This window comes from Tenrec ecaudatus, chromosome X (assembly GCF_050624435.1).
Source record: "Tenrec ecaudatus isolate mTenEca1 chromosome X, mTenEca1.hap1, whole genome shotgun sequence".
NCBI classification, from domain to species: Eukaryota; Metazoa; Chordata; class Mammalia; order Afrosoricida; family Tenrecidae; genus Tenrec; species Tenrec ecaudatus.
This window is the reverse complement of record NC_134548.1, coordinates 46,216,878-46,234,634: the sequence shown is the minus strand read 5'-3', so window position 1 is coordinate 46,234,634 and position 17,757 is coordinate 46,216,878. Positions and strand designations below refer to the sequence as shown.

Below are 17,757 nucleotides of genomic sequence, written 5' to 3'. Positions count from 1 at the left end.
TCCAAAGTCAGTGGAACACAGCAGAGCACTGGCATCTCTGGTGGGTCCACATGGGCCCACCCCTCAAGGCAGGCAGAGCTCCAACAAACAGGAAGATAAAGTAGCGAAGAGACAGAGTATCCTGAGTCCCTCACTCCCACACCAAAGGCCACACCCTCAAGGAGCTGTCATCAACCTGATAGACAGGTTTGACTCTACTCCTAGTCAGGAGTGTCTAGTTGACATAAAATCATCCACCTACCACAGATAGAGTAGGAGGAAAATATGGAACAAAACTCAAATTCATAAAAGCGACTGGATTTACTATTTGGATAGAGATTAGTGAAACCCTTGAGATGGCCTGTATTCCTCCTTCAGGTCTTGAAATGAACTCACTCTCGTGGCTCAATTTTCAGCCAAATAATAGACAGGTCTATATTATTGGGAATAACAACCCTAGAGAGATATGCATCCAAGATTTAAAAAAAAGGCAGCATTGACCCAAGGACAGGGTTCAGAAGGGCTAGGAAGGAAGGAGACATAGAAATGGGAAGCACGGGGAGCAAGTGAGATAAGTGATGGTACCTGGTAGGGATTGCAATCAATGAGATGAACTAAAATGTGTAGGAATTGTTAAATCAAAAATGGGTTTGTTGCTTTGGGGTCTCTGAGCAAACACAAGCACCTTACAAAAGGTGGCAAAAAAGGAGTCAAGAAGAAAGAGGTTGATCTTTTTTTATATTGATCTATTTTCTAAGAAAGCTCTGTATGATGTGAAAGCTCCAGCTATGGTCAATATAAGAAATATTGGAAAAGCACTAGTCACCAGGACCAAAGAACCAAAATTGCATCTGATGGCCTCAAGGGTCACATTAAAAAAAATCTTTTTATTGGGGACTCATACAACTCTTATCACAATCCATACATCCATCCATAGTGTCGAGCACATGTGTACATTTGTTGCCATCATCATTTTCAAAACATTTGCTTTCTACTGGAGCCCTTGATATCAGCTCCTCATTTCTTCCCTTCCTCCCCGCTCCTCCCACCTTCGTGAACCCTTGATAATTTATACATTATTGTTATTTTTGCCATATCTTACACTGTCCGATGTCTCCCTTCACCCCCTTTTCTGTTGTCTGTCCCCCAGGGAAGAGGGTTATATGTAGATCCTTATGATCAGTTCCCCCTTTCTACCCCACTCTCCCTCCACCCTCCCAGTATCGCCACTCTCCGCACTGGTCCTGAAGGGATCATCTGCCCTGGATTCCCTGTGTTTCCAGTTCCTATCTGTACCAGTGTACATCCTCTGGTGAGCCTTGCTGATCTGTAGCATGATGAAGTTCCATTCAGAAAATTCAAGCTAATGACTGAGGACATTCCGGGCAAAAAACTGCCTGCCCACCTTCCCTGGCACGGATCTTATGCGGGACAAGATGTGCTCCCTGAGACTGTGAAGGAAGCTCATGTTGATGTCAAGACTACTGACGGGTAGCTGCCTTCGTCTGTTCTGTGTTGGTTTTTCTAAAAAACGCAATAATCAGATTCGGAAGACCTCTTATGCTCAGTACTAGCAGGTCTGTCAAATCCAAAAGAAAGTAATGGAAATCCTGACCCGAGAGGTGCAGACAAATGACTTGAAAGAAGCGGTCGATGAATTGATCCCAGACAGCATTGGGAAAGGCAGAAAAGGCTGGCCAATCTGTGCGTTCCTCAGGGACGTGAAAATGCTGGGGAAGCCCGAGTTTGAACTGGGAAACCTCATGGCGCTTCATGGGACGGTCATAGTTCTGGAAAAGCTCCTGGTGATGAGGCAGGTGCTAAAGTGGAACGAGCCGATGGCTATGAGCCACCAGTTCAAGAATCTACTTAAAATTCAGAATTTTAATGGTGGCAAATAAAATATCATATGGGGGGGGAGCAAGAAAATGGATTTGCTCTGTAAAATTTCATCCAATTGACAATAAAACTTAAATAAAGAAAAATTTTAGTCAGAAGAAAAGAAAAAGTAAAGCGCTTTCTGGATTCCAGGGCCAAAGCCTGGATGATGGGGCCTTGAAGCTACCCTAGTAGCAAGAGGAGAGGAGGCACCTCCTAGAAACAATGGCTTTTCTGCGATCAAGAATCTGCCGTTTCCTCACGTGTGCCTCTTCTAGCCTTGCTGCACCTCACCTCACTTTAGAGGCGCTTCCTTGCCTCAACCTCGCCTTTCTTCCCAGTCTGCTTCCCTCATCTTTCCCTCCTGTTCCCTTCAATTTGCCAAGGGCTCAAAAATCCCCCTACAAGGGGCACGCTGTCCTGGGAAAGCCTTTGATCCGTCTCCTTTTTTCTTCTCCATGAGTTCCCTGCATTCATGCCGGTGTGGAATGCAGCTGCACATATTTTTGCATATATTTTTTATTATTGAAAAGAATGTAATTTTCTGCTTTGGAACTTTTTTAGCACATACTCACATAGAGAAAATGGTATAATGAACATCCTTGTAATCATCACCCAGTTTTCACAAACGAACAACTTGGGGCCACTCTTATTTCCTCATATACTCACCCATTTTCTTACCCCCGGAATAAGTGGGGGGAAAATCCCACACATTAGATCATTTCATCTGCAGATTTTTCAATATTTATCTCTAGGATCCCAAGTGATACGTAGCAGGAAAAATGTGTACTATGAAAGCTCCACTCCACCCAGCACAATTTCATTTGGGGATACGCCCTCATATATCAACATTTTCCCCTCCGTGTCTTCCCCTGTCTTCATTTTTTGCCAACCTCCCGCTTATTGTATATTGCCTTCCCCTGCACTCAAATTAACACTTGGCTTCCCTCTACCCATTACCTTCCTCCCTTCCCCTCTCATCCTTGGTAACGATCAAAGAATCTTTCTTTTAGTGTGAAAACCTTCCCCTGGAGTTTTACAATAGTGGTCTCATATAATCTTTATCTTTTGGGGATTGACTGGAATATTTGTTATTAACATGCTAGTAACATATTTCCTGTGTTTCATTCTGTCACAGTTATTATTCATAGCAATACTGAAACTATCTTCTCTTTGGCCAGTAGAGGTTCTTCCTATTTGTTCTTGCATCCTTTCAACATGACAACAGAAATCTGATAAGGTCCCTTGCTGTCTGTTACATTTCCTATCCATCATAAGCTATTCATCCAAATAGCCTAGGTCCTTTTAGTGGGAACTGTCTTTCAGAGACCACAATCTGGGCATCAGGGGCAACAGCGGTACTTTAAAGTCCTCCATCAACATCTATTGCAACATACTTGCCATTACTCTTGAAGGTAAATAGAAGTACATTAGACAAATGAATGGCTTAGAAGAGACATGGATGAGATGGTGAGGACTCTGATGAACAGTCTTCCTCATACGCTTGTCTGCCTCATCCAGATTTATTTCTTCTTGTCTGCCCTCATGACTACTAACCTAAAGTTTGGCGGTTCAAATTCAGCCAGTAGCACTTCGGAAGACAGAGCTAACAATCTGCTTCTGTAATGGTTTTAGCCAAGAAAACTCATGGAACGTTTCTATTCTGTAACACATGAGGGTACCGTGACTCAGTATTAACCCATCTGCAAGGAGTGTTTGCTTTTTTGTTCATGTGCCTGTGCCTTCTCTGTACTTCCCAACAGAGTGGCACGTGGGCCTGACTCTTTCAAAGGAGGCCACCAGCTCCATAAGCACAATGAATTATCCAGGACTCGGCTACCGAGAAATGGTTCCCTTCCTGTTTTGTTGGGTATCTTCAGGTTTCCTTTACATAGCTCATAAAATAATAGAATTAGAATATGTTTTCATTTTATATAAAAAAGGGCATCAAGGAGAGAAGCAGGGTACTTCTCTAGGCTTGCTTCCCTCCGTAGTCACGAGCCCCTCTTGAGAAGCCCTTTGGAGGGAAAGGGTAAGTAGAAGTCAAAGCGTGGGTCCATAGCTATAGGCAGAGACTATCTCATGTTCCCACCGGTAGTCGTTCTTTTTTATTCTATCACAGTGTGATTCCATGATAAATTTGCTGCTATCGAACTAACCTTATATTCCTGCAATAATTCTGCTTGGCTACAGTGTTTTTATTTCTAATACATTTCTGGATTTGATTTGCTAATATTTTATGTAGGATTTTTGCATTTGTGTTCATCAGTGAGTTAATCATCTCCTTATCATGTTACTATTTTTTTATTAATTGAATTATTTCCCTCTAAAGTATGTGTGGTAATCTTCACTCCTACACCTGCGGATATGATCTTGTTTGGGAATGGGGTTTTCTCTGTTCTGTTAATGAGGTCATGTTGGTGTAGAGTGTGTCCTAAACCCAATCACTTCTGAGTTGTAAAAAGCAGATTAGACACAGATGCAACCACAAACAGGAAAGACTATGAGGATAACCAAGGAACCAAGGAATACTGGGGCTACAGAAGATGGAGGAGATGCAGGTCTTGAATCAGTCAGTCCTTGAATGCAGATTTCTAGTTCTGTGCACTGTTAAGAAACTGAATTTCTGCCAGGGAGCTTCGTGGGAAAATTCCATTCTGTTTTAATTTCATTTTTCCATGAACTTTTTGAAGGTGTATTCTTTAAAACCAACTAGTTGTGGTATTTCATTACAACAGCATGAGGAAACTAAGAAACTATATTTGTCTTGTTTGGCTTATGAAGATTCTAATGGCGCCATCAAATGAATTAGGCAGCAACTCAATTTTCTATTTTCTGTAACAATTTATTGTGGTATAAGACCAGCTCGTGGAATTATTTAAACAAGTCAATCACATGCTCCCACAGGAACCAAGGGTCGCCTTAGCCTGTTTTTACTACAGAGTCTGCTTTGCAAGACCCAAGTGTAACCTCATGTGAGACTCTATAGCATGTTATGTCCTCCTTCCTGGGCAGTGAGTACATGTGCCCAATAAACTGCTATCAACTTCACTGGTGGGATGCAGGGGAAGTGATCAAAACTTTTATGTACAGTAGGATTTTCTACTTCTTGAAGATTGGGTGAAGCACGTCCATGAAATTGTTTGGACCTGATTGACCTCTCCCTCCCTCCTTTCCTTCCTCCTTCCTCGTCTTTCCCTTTTTCTCTCCCACCCTTCTTCCCTTCCTCCTTTCTCTTTCTTTCTAAGAAGTGGTATGAGGGACTTGGGGAAAAACTTTTAATTTAATTTTTTTACAATTATGGGTTTATTCTGATTTTTCATTTCTTATGGAATCAGTTTTGATATTTTACATCTGGAAGATTGCCTGTTGCATCTATATATTTTTTTCAGCTGGGTGGTTTCCTCTTTATTGATGTGCCTATCTCCCCCATACAACTTTAGTCCCTTCCATCTACCCCCCAAAGAGAAGGCAATGAAAGGCAATGTGGGGGTTCTGGGCCCCTTGGGTAGTTAGAAAGGGTACAGAAACCGAAAACAATCACTGGATGTAAGACTGACAACCAAGAAGTCTGAAGTGGAGTGGGAGAGGTGGCAGAGAAAGGTGCAGAGGAAGAAAGTAAAGGAGAGCTACTCCGGGCCATTTCCACCATTACTGCGCCTGCTAGGAAGGGCTGGGGAGAAAGCCGCAGACAGTAAGTAGTGCAGGTCCTGAAGAAGGGAGGTGGTATTTGAGCCTGAAGGAGGGACGGGTCAAGAAAGGGGGGCCACCTTTCTCTTTGCAGAATGGAACACCCCAGCTCCAGGGCTGCAGCTTCACAGACCGTAGACACTTTCGTCACTGTAGGCAATGTATAGAAAGAAGTCTTCTTCGTGGTGTTCCTGGTGTAGCTGAACCATTGTGGCACTGGTGGGCGGAATGACATTGTTGACAAAGAAAAACAAGGCATCTTCAGCTCGGAGATGAATTCGCTTCCGGATCAAGAAGTAGAATTGACCAACTGTGAGATCAGACGGTACCAGGTATTTCTTTTTGTCCAGATCACCTATCCGAGCTTTTGGCGCCTTTTCTACTATCACCGGGACCCGGTCCGGGCATTTTTTTCGGATCTTCTCGCCCTCAGAGCGGCGCTTCTCGAACTGGTGCTCCTCTTTATACACGAACTTCATCCTCCCGGGAACCGGGCTGGACCGGGTGGGGCTGAGGGAACCAGGGGGCCGGGGCAGGGGACGGCGGCTACGGAGGCGACTCGCAGGCGGATTCCGCGGAACGATGTTGCATCTATATTTCCTAAGGGGCTGGCCCCCAAAATTGTTCACCGTGATCACAAGTGTTTTCAAATCCCTGTTAGCACTTTCTTCCCCCCTAGGCTGACGCCTGTACCTTCCCTGCCACAGGCCTGCACGATACCTTTGTAGTCATGATTCTGGATGTCCACCCTAAATGTTCAGTCAAAGTACAGTGTTCATTTATTGATAAACCAGAGAGTGCTAACCAGATATGGAGGGAAAGCAACAATTCTTAGGACTTGTACAAGGCATTTAGTTTGGGTTGTTGTATTTTTCCCTATGAGAACGACAACTCGGTGAAAATACTTCTCAGTTTTGTCACTGCTTTGCCTTGCTTAAGAATGTTCCACGAGCACTGAGTCTATATTGTTTGGCCTGGCTCTTTGGGATCCTGTGACCTCAATCCTGGGTGAGTCACTGGGCTCAATATGGAATTTAGAGCCACAGCGAATGCCAGAAGTAATTACCACATTTCCAAAGGATTGGAAAGATATAATCCTGCAAACAAGAGGTAACGTGCATGCTAATCTGGAAGGCATTGCTGTTGTTACTAACAAGAGTGACTGGACAAAGGCGAAGGTAGACGAGTCGCAGGGTCCAGAAAGGGATTGGCTTGGCAGGAGCACAGAGAAAGGTTTGTGCCATGGAAACCGTGAGGAGAAAGGGCGAAGACACGGAGGCAGAACTACCACAGGACACAGAAAGTCAAAGGGACCTAGTCTAGAGGAGCATTCGATTACAGGTATAAGAGAGACATGGGATGCATACATACTGGTGTTTTCTCTGGGGAACGAGATAAGATCATGTGGTAAATAGGTGGGAAAATACATGGGAATTAAGTGATCCATAAGAAAATATTCTTGTAGACCTGTGCTCCATAGGGTTTTTCAATGGCTGATATTTTGGAAGCAGATAACCTGGCCTTTCTTCTGAGGCACCTCTGGGTGGACTCAAAGCTCCAACTTTTTGGTTAGCAGTTGAGCAAGTTACCTATTTGTAACACCCAGGGACTTCTATTTATTTATTTATTTTTACATTTTATTAGGGGCTCATACAGCTCTTATCACAATCCATACATACACATACATCAATTGTATAAAGCATATCCGTACGTTCTTTGCCCTCATCATTTTCAAAGCATTTGCTCTCCACTTAAGCCCTTTGCATCAGGTCCTCTTTTTTTTTGTCCCCTCTCTCCCCGCTCCCCCTCCCTAATGAGCCCTTGATAATTTATAGATTGTTATTTTGTCATATGTTGCCCTATCCGGAGTCTCCCTCCGCCCCCCCTCCCCTTCTCTGCCATCCATCTCCCAGGAAGGAGATCACATGTGGATCCTTGTAATCAGTTCCCCCTTTCCAACCCACTCACCCTCCACTCTCCCAGCATCGCCCCTGGTCCTGAAGGTATCATCCACCCTGGATTCCACCCAGGGACTTTTCATACAGGTATATATTACACTCACTGTCATCAAGTTGATACCAACAGCGTGGAACTGCCTCTGTGGGTTTCTGAGCCTGTAACTTTTTTTTTCCTGAGCCTGTAACTCTTTACAGGAATAGAAAGCCTTATCTTTCTCTCTCGGAGCAGCTGGTAGGTTCAAACTGTTGATCTTTTGGTTAGCAGCCCAACTCCTAGCCCATTATACCACATACACAAACACACAGAGAGAAAGAGAGAGAGCCAGCCTCTGGGTTATGAACATACAGTTTATAGGCAACATGTACTTGCCCTTTAATGTAATGTCAATTTTCCCTCTTTTGAAAATTATTGAATCAACTCCTACTTGTAACAGATGACTCATCACCGTCACCTTCACTTACTGCCTGTGCAGCTTTAAATGATTGAAAAGGCTTCAAGCCTCTTCTTGCACTAAACCCAACCACAGCCATTGAGTCCATCGTGACTCACAGGTCCCCGGTATGAGGCCGAGCAGAACTGTGCAGGAACAGATAGCCTCATCTCTTTTTTTTAATCATTTTATTGGGGGCTCGTACAACTCTTATCACAATCCATCCATCCATCCATTGTGTCAAGCACATTTGTACATTTGTTGCCATCATCATTCTCAAAACATTTGCCTGCTCATTTTCCCCCTCCCTTCCCACCCCCCACGAACCCTTCATAATGCGTAAATTATTATTATTATTTCATATGTTACACTGTCTGACGTGTCCCCTTGCCCACTTCTCTGTTGTCCATTCCCCAGGGAGGAGGTAATATGTATATTCTTGTAATTGGTTCCCTCTTTCCACCCCACATTCCCTCTACCCTCCAAGCATCGCCACTCTCACCACTGGTCCTGAAGGGGTCATCTGTCCTGGATTCCCTGTGTTTCCAGTTGCTATCTGTACCAGTGTGCATCCTCTGGTCTAGCCAGATTTGTAAGGTAGAATTGGGATCAGGATAGTGGGGGGTGGGGAGGAAGCATTTAAGAACTAGAGGAAAGTTATATGTTTCATCGTTGCTACCCTGCGCCCTGATTGGCTCATCTCCTCCCCACAACTCCTCAGTAAGGGGGTCAGACAGCCTCATCTTTCTCCCCTAGAGAAACCGGTGGATTTTAACCTCAGACTTAGCAGTTAGAAACCAACACGTAACTAACCCAAAGTACTATCAGGGCTCCGTCTTTCACTAACTCAAATCCAGATCAACTGGCAGCATCTAACAACAGCAACAAAACCGAACCCACTGTCGTCATGTCAAGTCAATTCCGACTCACAGAGACCCTGTACAGGATGGAAGCTTCCTGGGGCTGATGAGGCGATAAACCTTTGTGGGAGCAGACTGCCTTCTCTTTTTCCTGTGGAGCAACGGGCCAGTTTGAACTGTTGATCTTGCAGTGAGCAGCTCAGCATGTAATCCACTCTACCACCAGGGCTCCTTTCTTTCCCTGAAGAATGGCTAAATGAGGACCACATGCACTTGTTCCAAATTACCTACAAATCCGACTTGAAGACCTTGTTTGTGACCTGGGGCATATGTCCCGAAGAACATAGAGCAGAGCAAATGGTAGGTGAAAGAACAGAGACTTCTCTATTATACATCTCCACAGTGTTTGAATACCTTTACAGGCAGCCCATGATTTGGTGATCATCAAGTAAATAAAGATAAACAACAGACTCCAACAGGATGTAATGAGGTGAATTGCCATGAAAAGTGCCAGCACTCTGGCTACCAGGCACCTCCAGGGAGGGTTTTTCTTCCTTGGAGAGGGATGGGGCATCTGCTTTCCCTTAGATCCCCTGGGATGACTGAGAAGCGGGGGCAGGGCTTCACAGGGCATTGCTTCTTGGAGATCTGTCAGGATTCTCTGTTGAGCACAGGGGACTTGGATGCTGGCAGTTAAATGAACAGATCCATCCCAGTTCCCCACGTTCCAACCCAGTCCCACCCCAGCCCCAGGCCTGGCCAAGTGTCTAAGGCGACCAGCTGCTTAGCAGCTAACACACACAAAGCAGCAGCTCTGAGACAGGGCCTCTGGCTGGAGAGCCCCTACCTCAGGTCTCTGAGTCTGCATGCCAGCCTCCCTCTCCACCCTGTTGTGGCTGTTATGTGCTATTAAATTGGCTCTGACCCACGGCCAACCTTCTGCATGTGTGGTAGTTACATAATCTCCTGTCAACTTGAGTGAAGGGGTGGAGTCTAGCCTGTCGATCAGGTCATAGCCAATGAGGCCTCTCGGTGGGCATGGCCTTCTCCTAAGGATTCTGGGGACTCCTGTCTTCTTCCTTGGAGGTGGGACACACACTCCCCCTGGGAAACATTCCTGTTCACAAGCCACTTGGAGCTACGCTGATGGAGCCAGGCCACTGAAGCTGGAGGAACCACATAGAGACCCGTACCAGCGCTGAGCTGCTTCCACCACCACTGGACCCACAAGGCTTTCCACCCACTGACCTGTGATCTTCCTGCATTCAGCGTCATTGCATGTGTTGTGTGAGTCTGAAAAGGAATTTATGGGCTGATATTGGACATATGGACTAATATCTGACTTATGAACTTGATCTGGACTGGGCTGGGATGTTTTCTTGACATACAATTACTCTTTGATATAAAGCGCTCTCTTACACATAGATGAGTGTCTCTGGATTTGTTTCCGTAGTCAGCCCAGACTAACACAGTACGATAAAACAAAACACTACAACAGCAGTTCTCAACCTGTGGGTTGCGACCCCTTTGGGAGTCGAATGACCCTTTCACAGGGGTTGCCTGATTCATAACAGTAGAAAAATTAGAGCTTGAAGTAGCAAAAAAAATAATTTTAGGGTTGGGGGTTCACCACAACATGAGGAACTGTATCAAAGGATTGTGGCATTAGGAAGGTTGAGAACCACTGCACTACCAGGTCCTGCACCATCCTCACAATTGTTCTTGTGTCTGAGCCTATTGTTGCAGCCACTGTGTCCTTCCTCTTTGTCACTGCCCCTCCACTTTCCCAAGAATGATGTCCTTATCCAGGGGCTGATCTCTCCTGACAGTATGTCCAAAGTATGCAAGACAAAGTCTCACTATCCTTGCTTCTAAGGAGGACTCTGCTCATACTTCTTCCAAAACAGACTTGTTTGTCCTTTTAGCAGTCTGTGGTATTTTCAATATTCTTCTCCAACACCACAATGCAAACGCACTAATACTTCTTTGGTCTTCCTTACTCCATATCCAACTTTCACATGCATATGAGACAATGGAACATACCCTGGCTTGGGTCAGGCGCACGTTAGTCCTCAAAGTAACATCCTTGCTTTTCAGTACTCTAGAGAGGCAGGGCTATCTAGGGGTTCTATAAGGCCACCTGGACTGCCTTGTGGGAAAACAGTCCAGGGAACTGGGAGGGCATGGGCATCGGAAAATATTGTTCCTCCAATCTTCCTCCCAAGTTGCTAGGATAAAATCCATAAATACGCTGACCTGGCTTCCTTACTGATTAGTAAGCTCCAGCTTTATGCCTGAGTCCTTAGATTCCACCCTGGCTGGTTTCCTACTGCTCTGAACAGTGGGTTTGAAGCTTTGTGGTTCTCTCAGCCACACACTCTCACTATCAGAGTCCCAGCTGGTAATTGGGGTTTCCTTCTCCACTGAAGTAGACTTTGTCCTGAAGTGGCTTTGTCCTTGCCTCTCAGCTCTGGGTGTTCCCATCCACCTACCAGATCCTGACTGAATCAGTGCCTATGTGAGTAGCCTTACCCCTTTCCCAAGGCTGACCCACCACCTACCTGTCCCCTTGAGCTCAGCCCTCTCCCGCTCCACCTCTGAGATCTTTTTTTTTTAACAGCAAAAAGAGTTTATTTTCTAGCTCGAGTTAAGGCTTTCTTCCCTCTGCTACCCAGCGCAGCGGGGACCCAGCATCCAAAGGGAATCTGCCCGAATGCTTTGGTAGCCTAGCTTTTATAGGCTTAGGGAGTGGGGGACATTGCCCCACAAGTCCATTGAAGGGGATTCTGGCGCCAGCAAAGTCCAGCGGTGGTTGGTGAGTAGGTTCGCGTGTGCTTCCGTGATTGGTCGGTCAATGGCGGGCTGTCGCTCGAATTCTGTTGGTTGAGGTGTCATCAGGTGATGTGTCCCATTGGATAGGTTGGAACAGGCGATGTCAGGCGATGTGTTGCATCAGTAGCCAGGAACCTTAATCTTCAATCATGTTCCAATTCATTGAGTATTCAAATCAAAGAAGCGAGGTTGTTCTCCAGAGCTGGCTCTCTTCTAAAGGTCAAAACCCAGATGCCGAGCATAGTCCTCTGCAAAAAGTGATTTTTGGAGATTTTAAAATGATTTTCCGGTGAAGTTTCGGTGCTGCTGGGCTCCCGAGGAGGTGATCCCGTTTCTTCCGCTAGGTTGAAGCGGTCCGGCACCACTCGAAAATGGTGCCGAAAGCCCCACCTCTGAGATCTTAAGAAAATTTTTAATAAAGTTGCATTTTATTTATCACACAGCTTTGTATATAATTGAACATATCAGCAATTAAAATTATCTAGCTATATCTATGAGTTGATTTTCAATTACATATGAAGGATGACAAGTAAATACAGCTGCAGAATAATTGGTGCATTTGACTTTGGATGTTGGTGAAGAATATTAAAAGTATCATGGACTACTAAAAGGACAAACAAATCTGTCTTGGAAGGAGGACAGCCCGATGCTCCTTCCCAAGGAGATTTCCTCGGGGTGTGCCTACTTCCTATATAAAAGTAAACACTGTAGAGAGTTTGTTTGCTTCTTCCAGATCCGGATCCTGCATCTGGCTCATCGACTTTCGGTTTTTGGACTTGAGTCATTGGCGCACCATGTTGCCCGCCAACCCTGGGAGTGACCAGCAGTTTGCCATCTGGCCTGCCATCTGATGCACAGACCTTGGATTCCTTGGACACTGACAACTATAAGCCTGACCTGCCGACCTTGGATTCATCCAGCTCTACACCCACCACCCTGTGAACTCCCTGTTGATTTTCCTGCTGCCTGGTTTGCCAGCTCTGTAAGTCAGAATAAGATTCCAACTTAACATCTGACCTATCCATGAACTTGAACTGGGTGGCGTTCATCTGCTTCTGTAATTGTGTGAGCCATCTTCTTGATATAAATTATGTTTTGAAATTTTTGATGCCAACATTTGTACATATGCACTGGATATAATGGAATTATGGATGGTTATAATATATATAAGAGCCACCAATAAAATGATTTCATAAAAATAAATTATCTCTCTGTCTATGTATCTGGAGCCCTGATAGCATAGTGGATTATATGTCAGGCTACTAACTAATTTCAAGACCAACAGTCCAAAACCACCAGCCGCTCCACAGGAGAAAGATGAGGCTTTCTACTCCCATACAGAGTTGCAGTCTCAGAAGCTCAGTGTCAGTTCTACTTCGTCCTACAGGGTTGCTATGAGTCAGAATCAAATTAATGGCAGTGATACATCCATGGAGAAGGACATCATGCTTGGTAAAGTAGAGGGGCAGCGAAAAAGAGGCAGGCCCTCAACAAGAGGGATTGGCACATTAGGCTGAAACAATGTGCTGAAACGTAAGAACAAGTGTGACGTTGGGCAGGACTAGAGCAGTGTTTTGTTCTGTTGTACAGAGTCACTATGAGTTTGACCCAACTTGAAGGCACCTAACAATATACACACACCTGGTTTTGAATCTCTAGAGAACCTAGCCTAGTACATGAGTTTTTTCCATTTCGAAGACAGCCCTTAAACTTCTGTATTAAAATATAAGAAGCCATGAAGGTGGGGGGAGGTAGGGGAAACCGATCACAATGATCTACTCTTTCCCTGTGGGACGGACAACAAAAAAGTGAGTGAATGGGAGACATCGGACAGTGTAAGACATGACAAAATAATAATAATTGATAAATTATCAAGGGCTCATGAGGGAGGGGGAAAATGAGGAGCTGATACCAAGAGCTCAAGTAGAAAAGGTTTTGAGAATGATGAGGGCAACGAATGTACAAATGTGCTTCACACAATAGATGAATGTATGAACTGTGAGAAGAGTTGTATGAGCCCCTAATAAATTGTTTTTTAAAAAAAGAAAAAGTGTAAAAAAAAAAGAGTTGTATGAGCTCCCAATAAAATGATTTAAAAATAAAAGAAAATATAAGCAAGCGGCCATTACCAGCCAGAGAAAATGCTTTTATAACCTGGCGACGTCGGGGCTTATTTTTGTGATTCCAGTGCTTGCATCTCTGACCTTTCAGGACGTCGCAGAGTAGTCTTCGTTAATTCTGAGCACATACATGGTAGGACAAAAGGACAAATCAGAGAAGAAAAGCCGCTTATTAGCGATACGCTATTCGTGATGTTATTTGCATTAGCTTTGAAACTAAGCTCCTCTTGAGATAGCCGTCAACTAAACAATTTGAGAGAATTGATAGATAGAATTTGGTAGATTTGAGAGAATCAGGCAACTAGTTAACGTTTAGCTTTCTAGGATTGGACTTTTTTTTTTTAATTCTGGGTGTGACCTTAAACCTTGCCAAAATGTTCTTAGGTTGATTTCATTAATTTAACTGTCAAAAGATGGGGAGGCTTCAGCTTTGTTATAGGAGTTTCATCCTTTTTCTTATTTATTAACTACATATAGATCAAAGCATTTATCTGTTTCTTTTATTGGTGTCACCTTAGCAGAAGGCTTGGGGTTTGTTTACTTTTGGGGGTGGTTTAATCGAAAATTTGGGGCTTTTAATTTTTATTCCCTTAATTTGTTAGAGTCAAGCATTCTGTGCTTTGGGGTTGTTGTTGTTTTTTAATCTCCTTTAAAAATAACATCCAATCACAAAACCCACTTCCATAACATGTAGTTTTGGAAGTCTATTAATAAGACTCCCCTCTCCCCAGCAAGTCTACCTTGCTGGTTTCTGAATGTTAAAAGAAGAACCATCGAGACAACTGAGGATAGTGTCCACCCTACAGCGTTAGCTATCTTTATTTTACTCTGGGAAATAGAGACTGCTATTAGAATTTTGACATTTTGGAAACTCAATTTAACAATTGAATTATTAAATGATTAAGTTTGCGATGATAAGATCTAGAAGAAGGCATGTAAAAAGTTATTTTATATTTTTACAGATGTTTAATGGCCAAATGGCACACCTTACCTAACACAGATTTTTTTTTTAACAATTTATTGGGGCTGATACAATTCTTTTCACAGTTCATACATATACATACATCAATTGTATAAAGCACATCTGTACAGTCTTTGCCCTAATCATTTTTTTCTCTTTTCTTCTTTTACATTTTATTAGGGACTCAAACAACTCTTACCACAATCCATACATATACATACATCAATTGTATAAAGCACATCCATACATTCCCTGCCCCAATCATTCTCAAGGCATTTGCTCTCCACTTAAGCCCCTTGCATCAGGTCCTATATCAAAGAAATCAGAGTTAAGAATTTTTCGAGGTAAAATAATACAGCAAAATGACTCATATACTCATTAAATAAGTAGGAACTCATGAGAAGATTTATCAAATTTTTTTGCCTATCTGTCTAACACTTCTCCAGCATTTGATATAATATAGAGGAGTTTAATAACCCCAGGAAACACCCCACTCTCAGTACCAATTGTGTTAGACAGGGTTCTCTAGAGAAACAAAACTAGGACACTTAAGATTCGATAGGTAGATAGATAGATAGATAGATAGATAGATAGATAGATAGATAGATAGATAGATAGATACAGCCTGAAGGAATATAACAGCTAATTAGTCCACACAGCAGTACAGAGGGATCAGCTCAAATCACTTCCGTGGAACAGCTAATATATTGGAAATCCTTCAACTTATGAAGACTGCTGGGTTGAAGGTCAAGGAAGCAGATGGCTGAGTCTTCCCTAGGACAATGCAGGCAGCCCAGCCACAGGCAGCAAACAGCAGGGTGGGTCACCAACAGTCAGTAGCTCTGGAGCTTAGTGAAGCAGGTCCAGGTGCGATATTGAACTCAAGCAATGCAAGGTGATAGGATCCAACAGCCTCAAGCTCAAGTGATGTACACACCAGCAGCCTGGCGAAGCAGGTCTCGAAGGAACCTCAAGCTCTAGTGATATGGCCCATGAATTGGCTGTCCAACAGGTAGTGTAACTCACAAGTTGAGGCAGAGAATTAGCTAAAGCAGCTGCACACTGGTCCAATCACCAGAGGGCAAGAGAGAGAGGGACGGGTCTTGCCAAGCCATTTATCTCTTTGCCCTCTAATCAAACTGTAAATTTATTAATCCCACATGTTTCTTTTTTTTTCGTGGAGGTGGGGGTGGAGGTCCCACATGTTTCTATTGACTAGGCCGGCACAATAAACCTACCTATCACAACAGACTAAAGTCCACTCCTGGGTGGGGGGAGCATGGGTGGAGACTCAATGTCCATCTGTAGACAATTGGACATCCCCCTACAGAGGGATCACAGGGAAGAGATGAGCCAGTCAGGGTGCACCGATGAAACACACAACTTTCCGCTAGTTCTTTGGTGCTTCCTTTCCCCCATTATCACGACCTCGGATTAGACCAGAGCATGCACACTGCTACGGACAAGAGCCCACAACACAGGGAATCCACGATAGAGACCCCCCTCCCCCGCCAGCCGCCCAGGGCCAACAAGGAGAGTAGAGATACCAGGAGGATTAGGGAAGGATGGAGGGAGAAAGGGGAAATTGATCACAAGGATCAGCCTATAATCCCCTCTCAGGGGGACGAACAACAGAAAAGTGGGTGAGGGGTGACAGAGGACGAAGTAAGATATGAAAATAATCATCTATAACTTATCAAGGATTCATGAGGGAAGGAGGGACGGCAGGAGAGGCAGGAGGAAGAAATCGGGAGTTGACATCAGGGGCTCAAGTGGGAAGAGAATGCTTTGAAAATGATGATGGCAACGTATGTGCAAATGTGCTTGACACACTGGATGAATGTATGGATTGTGATAAGAGATGTAAGAACCCCCAATAAAAGTATTTAATAAAAAAAACCCTCTACCCCTACACTCTTTTTTTTTTAAACAATTTATTGGGGCTCATACAATTCTTTTCACAGTTCATACATATACATACCTCAATTGTATAAAGCACATCTGTACAGTCTTTGCCCTAATCATTTTTTTCTCTTTTCTTCTTTTACATTTTATTAGGGACTCATACAACTCTTACCACAATCCATACATATACATACATCAATTGTATAAAGCACATCCATACATTCCCTGCCCCAATCATTCTCAAGGCATTTGCTCTCCACTTAAGCCCCTTGCATCAGGTCCTCTTTTTTTTCCCCCTCCCTCCCCATTCCCCCCTCCCTCATATGCCCTTGGTAATTTATACATCGTTATTTTGTCATATCTTGCCCTATCCGGAGTCTCCCTTCCCCCCTTACCCCTACACTCTTAATAGTCTCAAATTCACAACAGATTATGTAACTACCACAGTTATTTAATTTTGCCATATAATTATTTGTAGTATTCCTTTGTAGTTTTTATTTCTGTAATGTTAGTAGAAATTGTCCCTTCTTTAATTTCTGTATGTATGGATTGTGATAAGAGTTGTCCAAGCCCCCAATAAAATGATTTAATTTTTAAAAAGAAATTATTAGAGATAGACACACACACACAAAGTACATTTCGACTGTCCTTCACATTTACCTATGTAAAGTTGCCTTTATGTATTCTTTATTCTTTATGTGGATTTAAGTTACTATCTCGTGTCCTTTTCTTTCAGCTGAAGGACTCACGCTAGTGCTTTCTGTAAGGTAGTTGTACTAACTGCCGTTGAGTCCATTTTTTTCAGTTTCTCTTTATCTACAAATGCTTTCATTTATTTTTACTTTTCAAAACATTTTTGGAAACTTACTTTCATTCTTCTAACTTTCAGTAGCACAAGAACAGAGAGCAAAAAGATGGAAACAGCCTAAAAGCTGGCTGTGCTCTCCAGGGCTGTCACACAGAAAACATAATAGCTAAGAGCATAGTGTCTGAAGTTCAACTGCCTGGATTCCCATGCCGCTTCCTCGGAAGCATTTACCAGCTTTGGACAAGTTAACTTCTTGGGGCCTGTTTCCTTTTCTGTAAAATTGGAGTGGTGATGCCAATCATATCTACTGCCGGAGAATTGCTTTGGACAGTGTC

At 43.7% G+C, this 17,757-nt stretch overlaps 2 pseudogenes; one reads left to right on the top strand and one right to left on the bottom strand.

The window, feature by feature from the left end:
- The first annotated feature begins 643 nt into the window (after positions 1-643).
- Positions 644-1,852, top strand: LOC142433311 (small ribosomal subunit protein eS1 pseudogene; annotated as a pseudogene).
- Positions 1,853-5,562: 3,710 nt separating this feature from the next.
- Positions 5,563-6,062, bottom strand: LOC142434179 (gamma-aminobutyric acid receptor-associated protein pseudogene; annotated as a pseudogene).
- Positions 6,063-17,757: the final 11,695 nt, after the last annotated feature.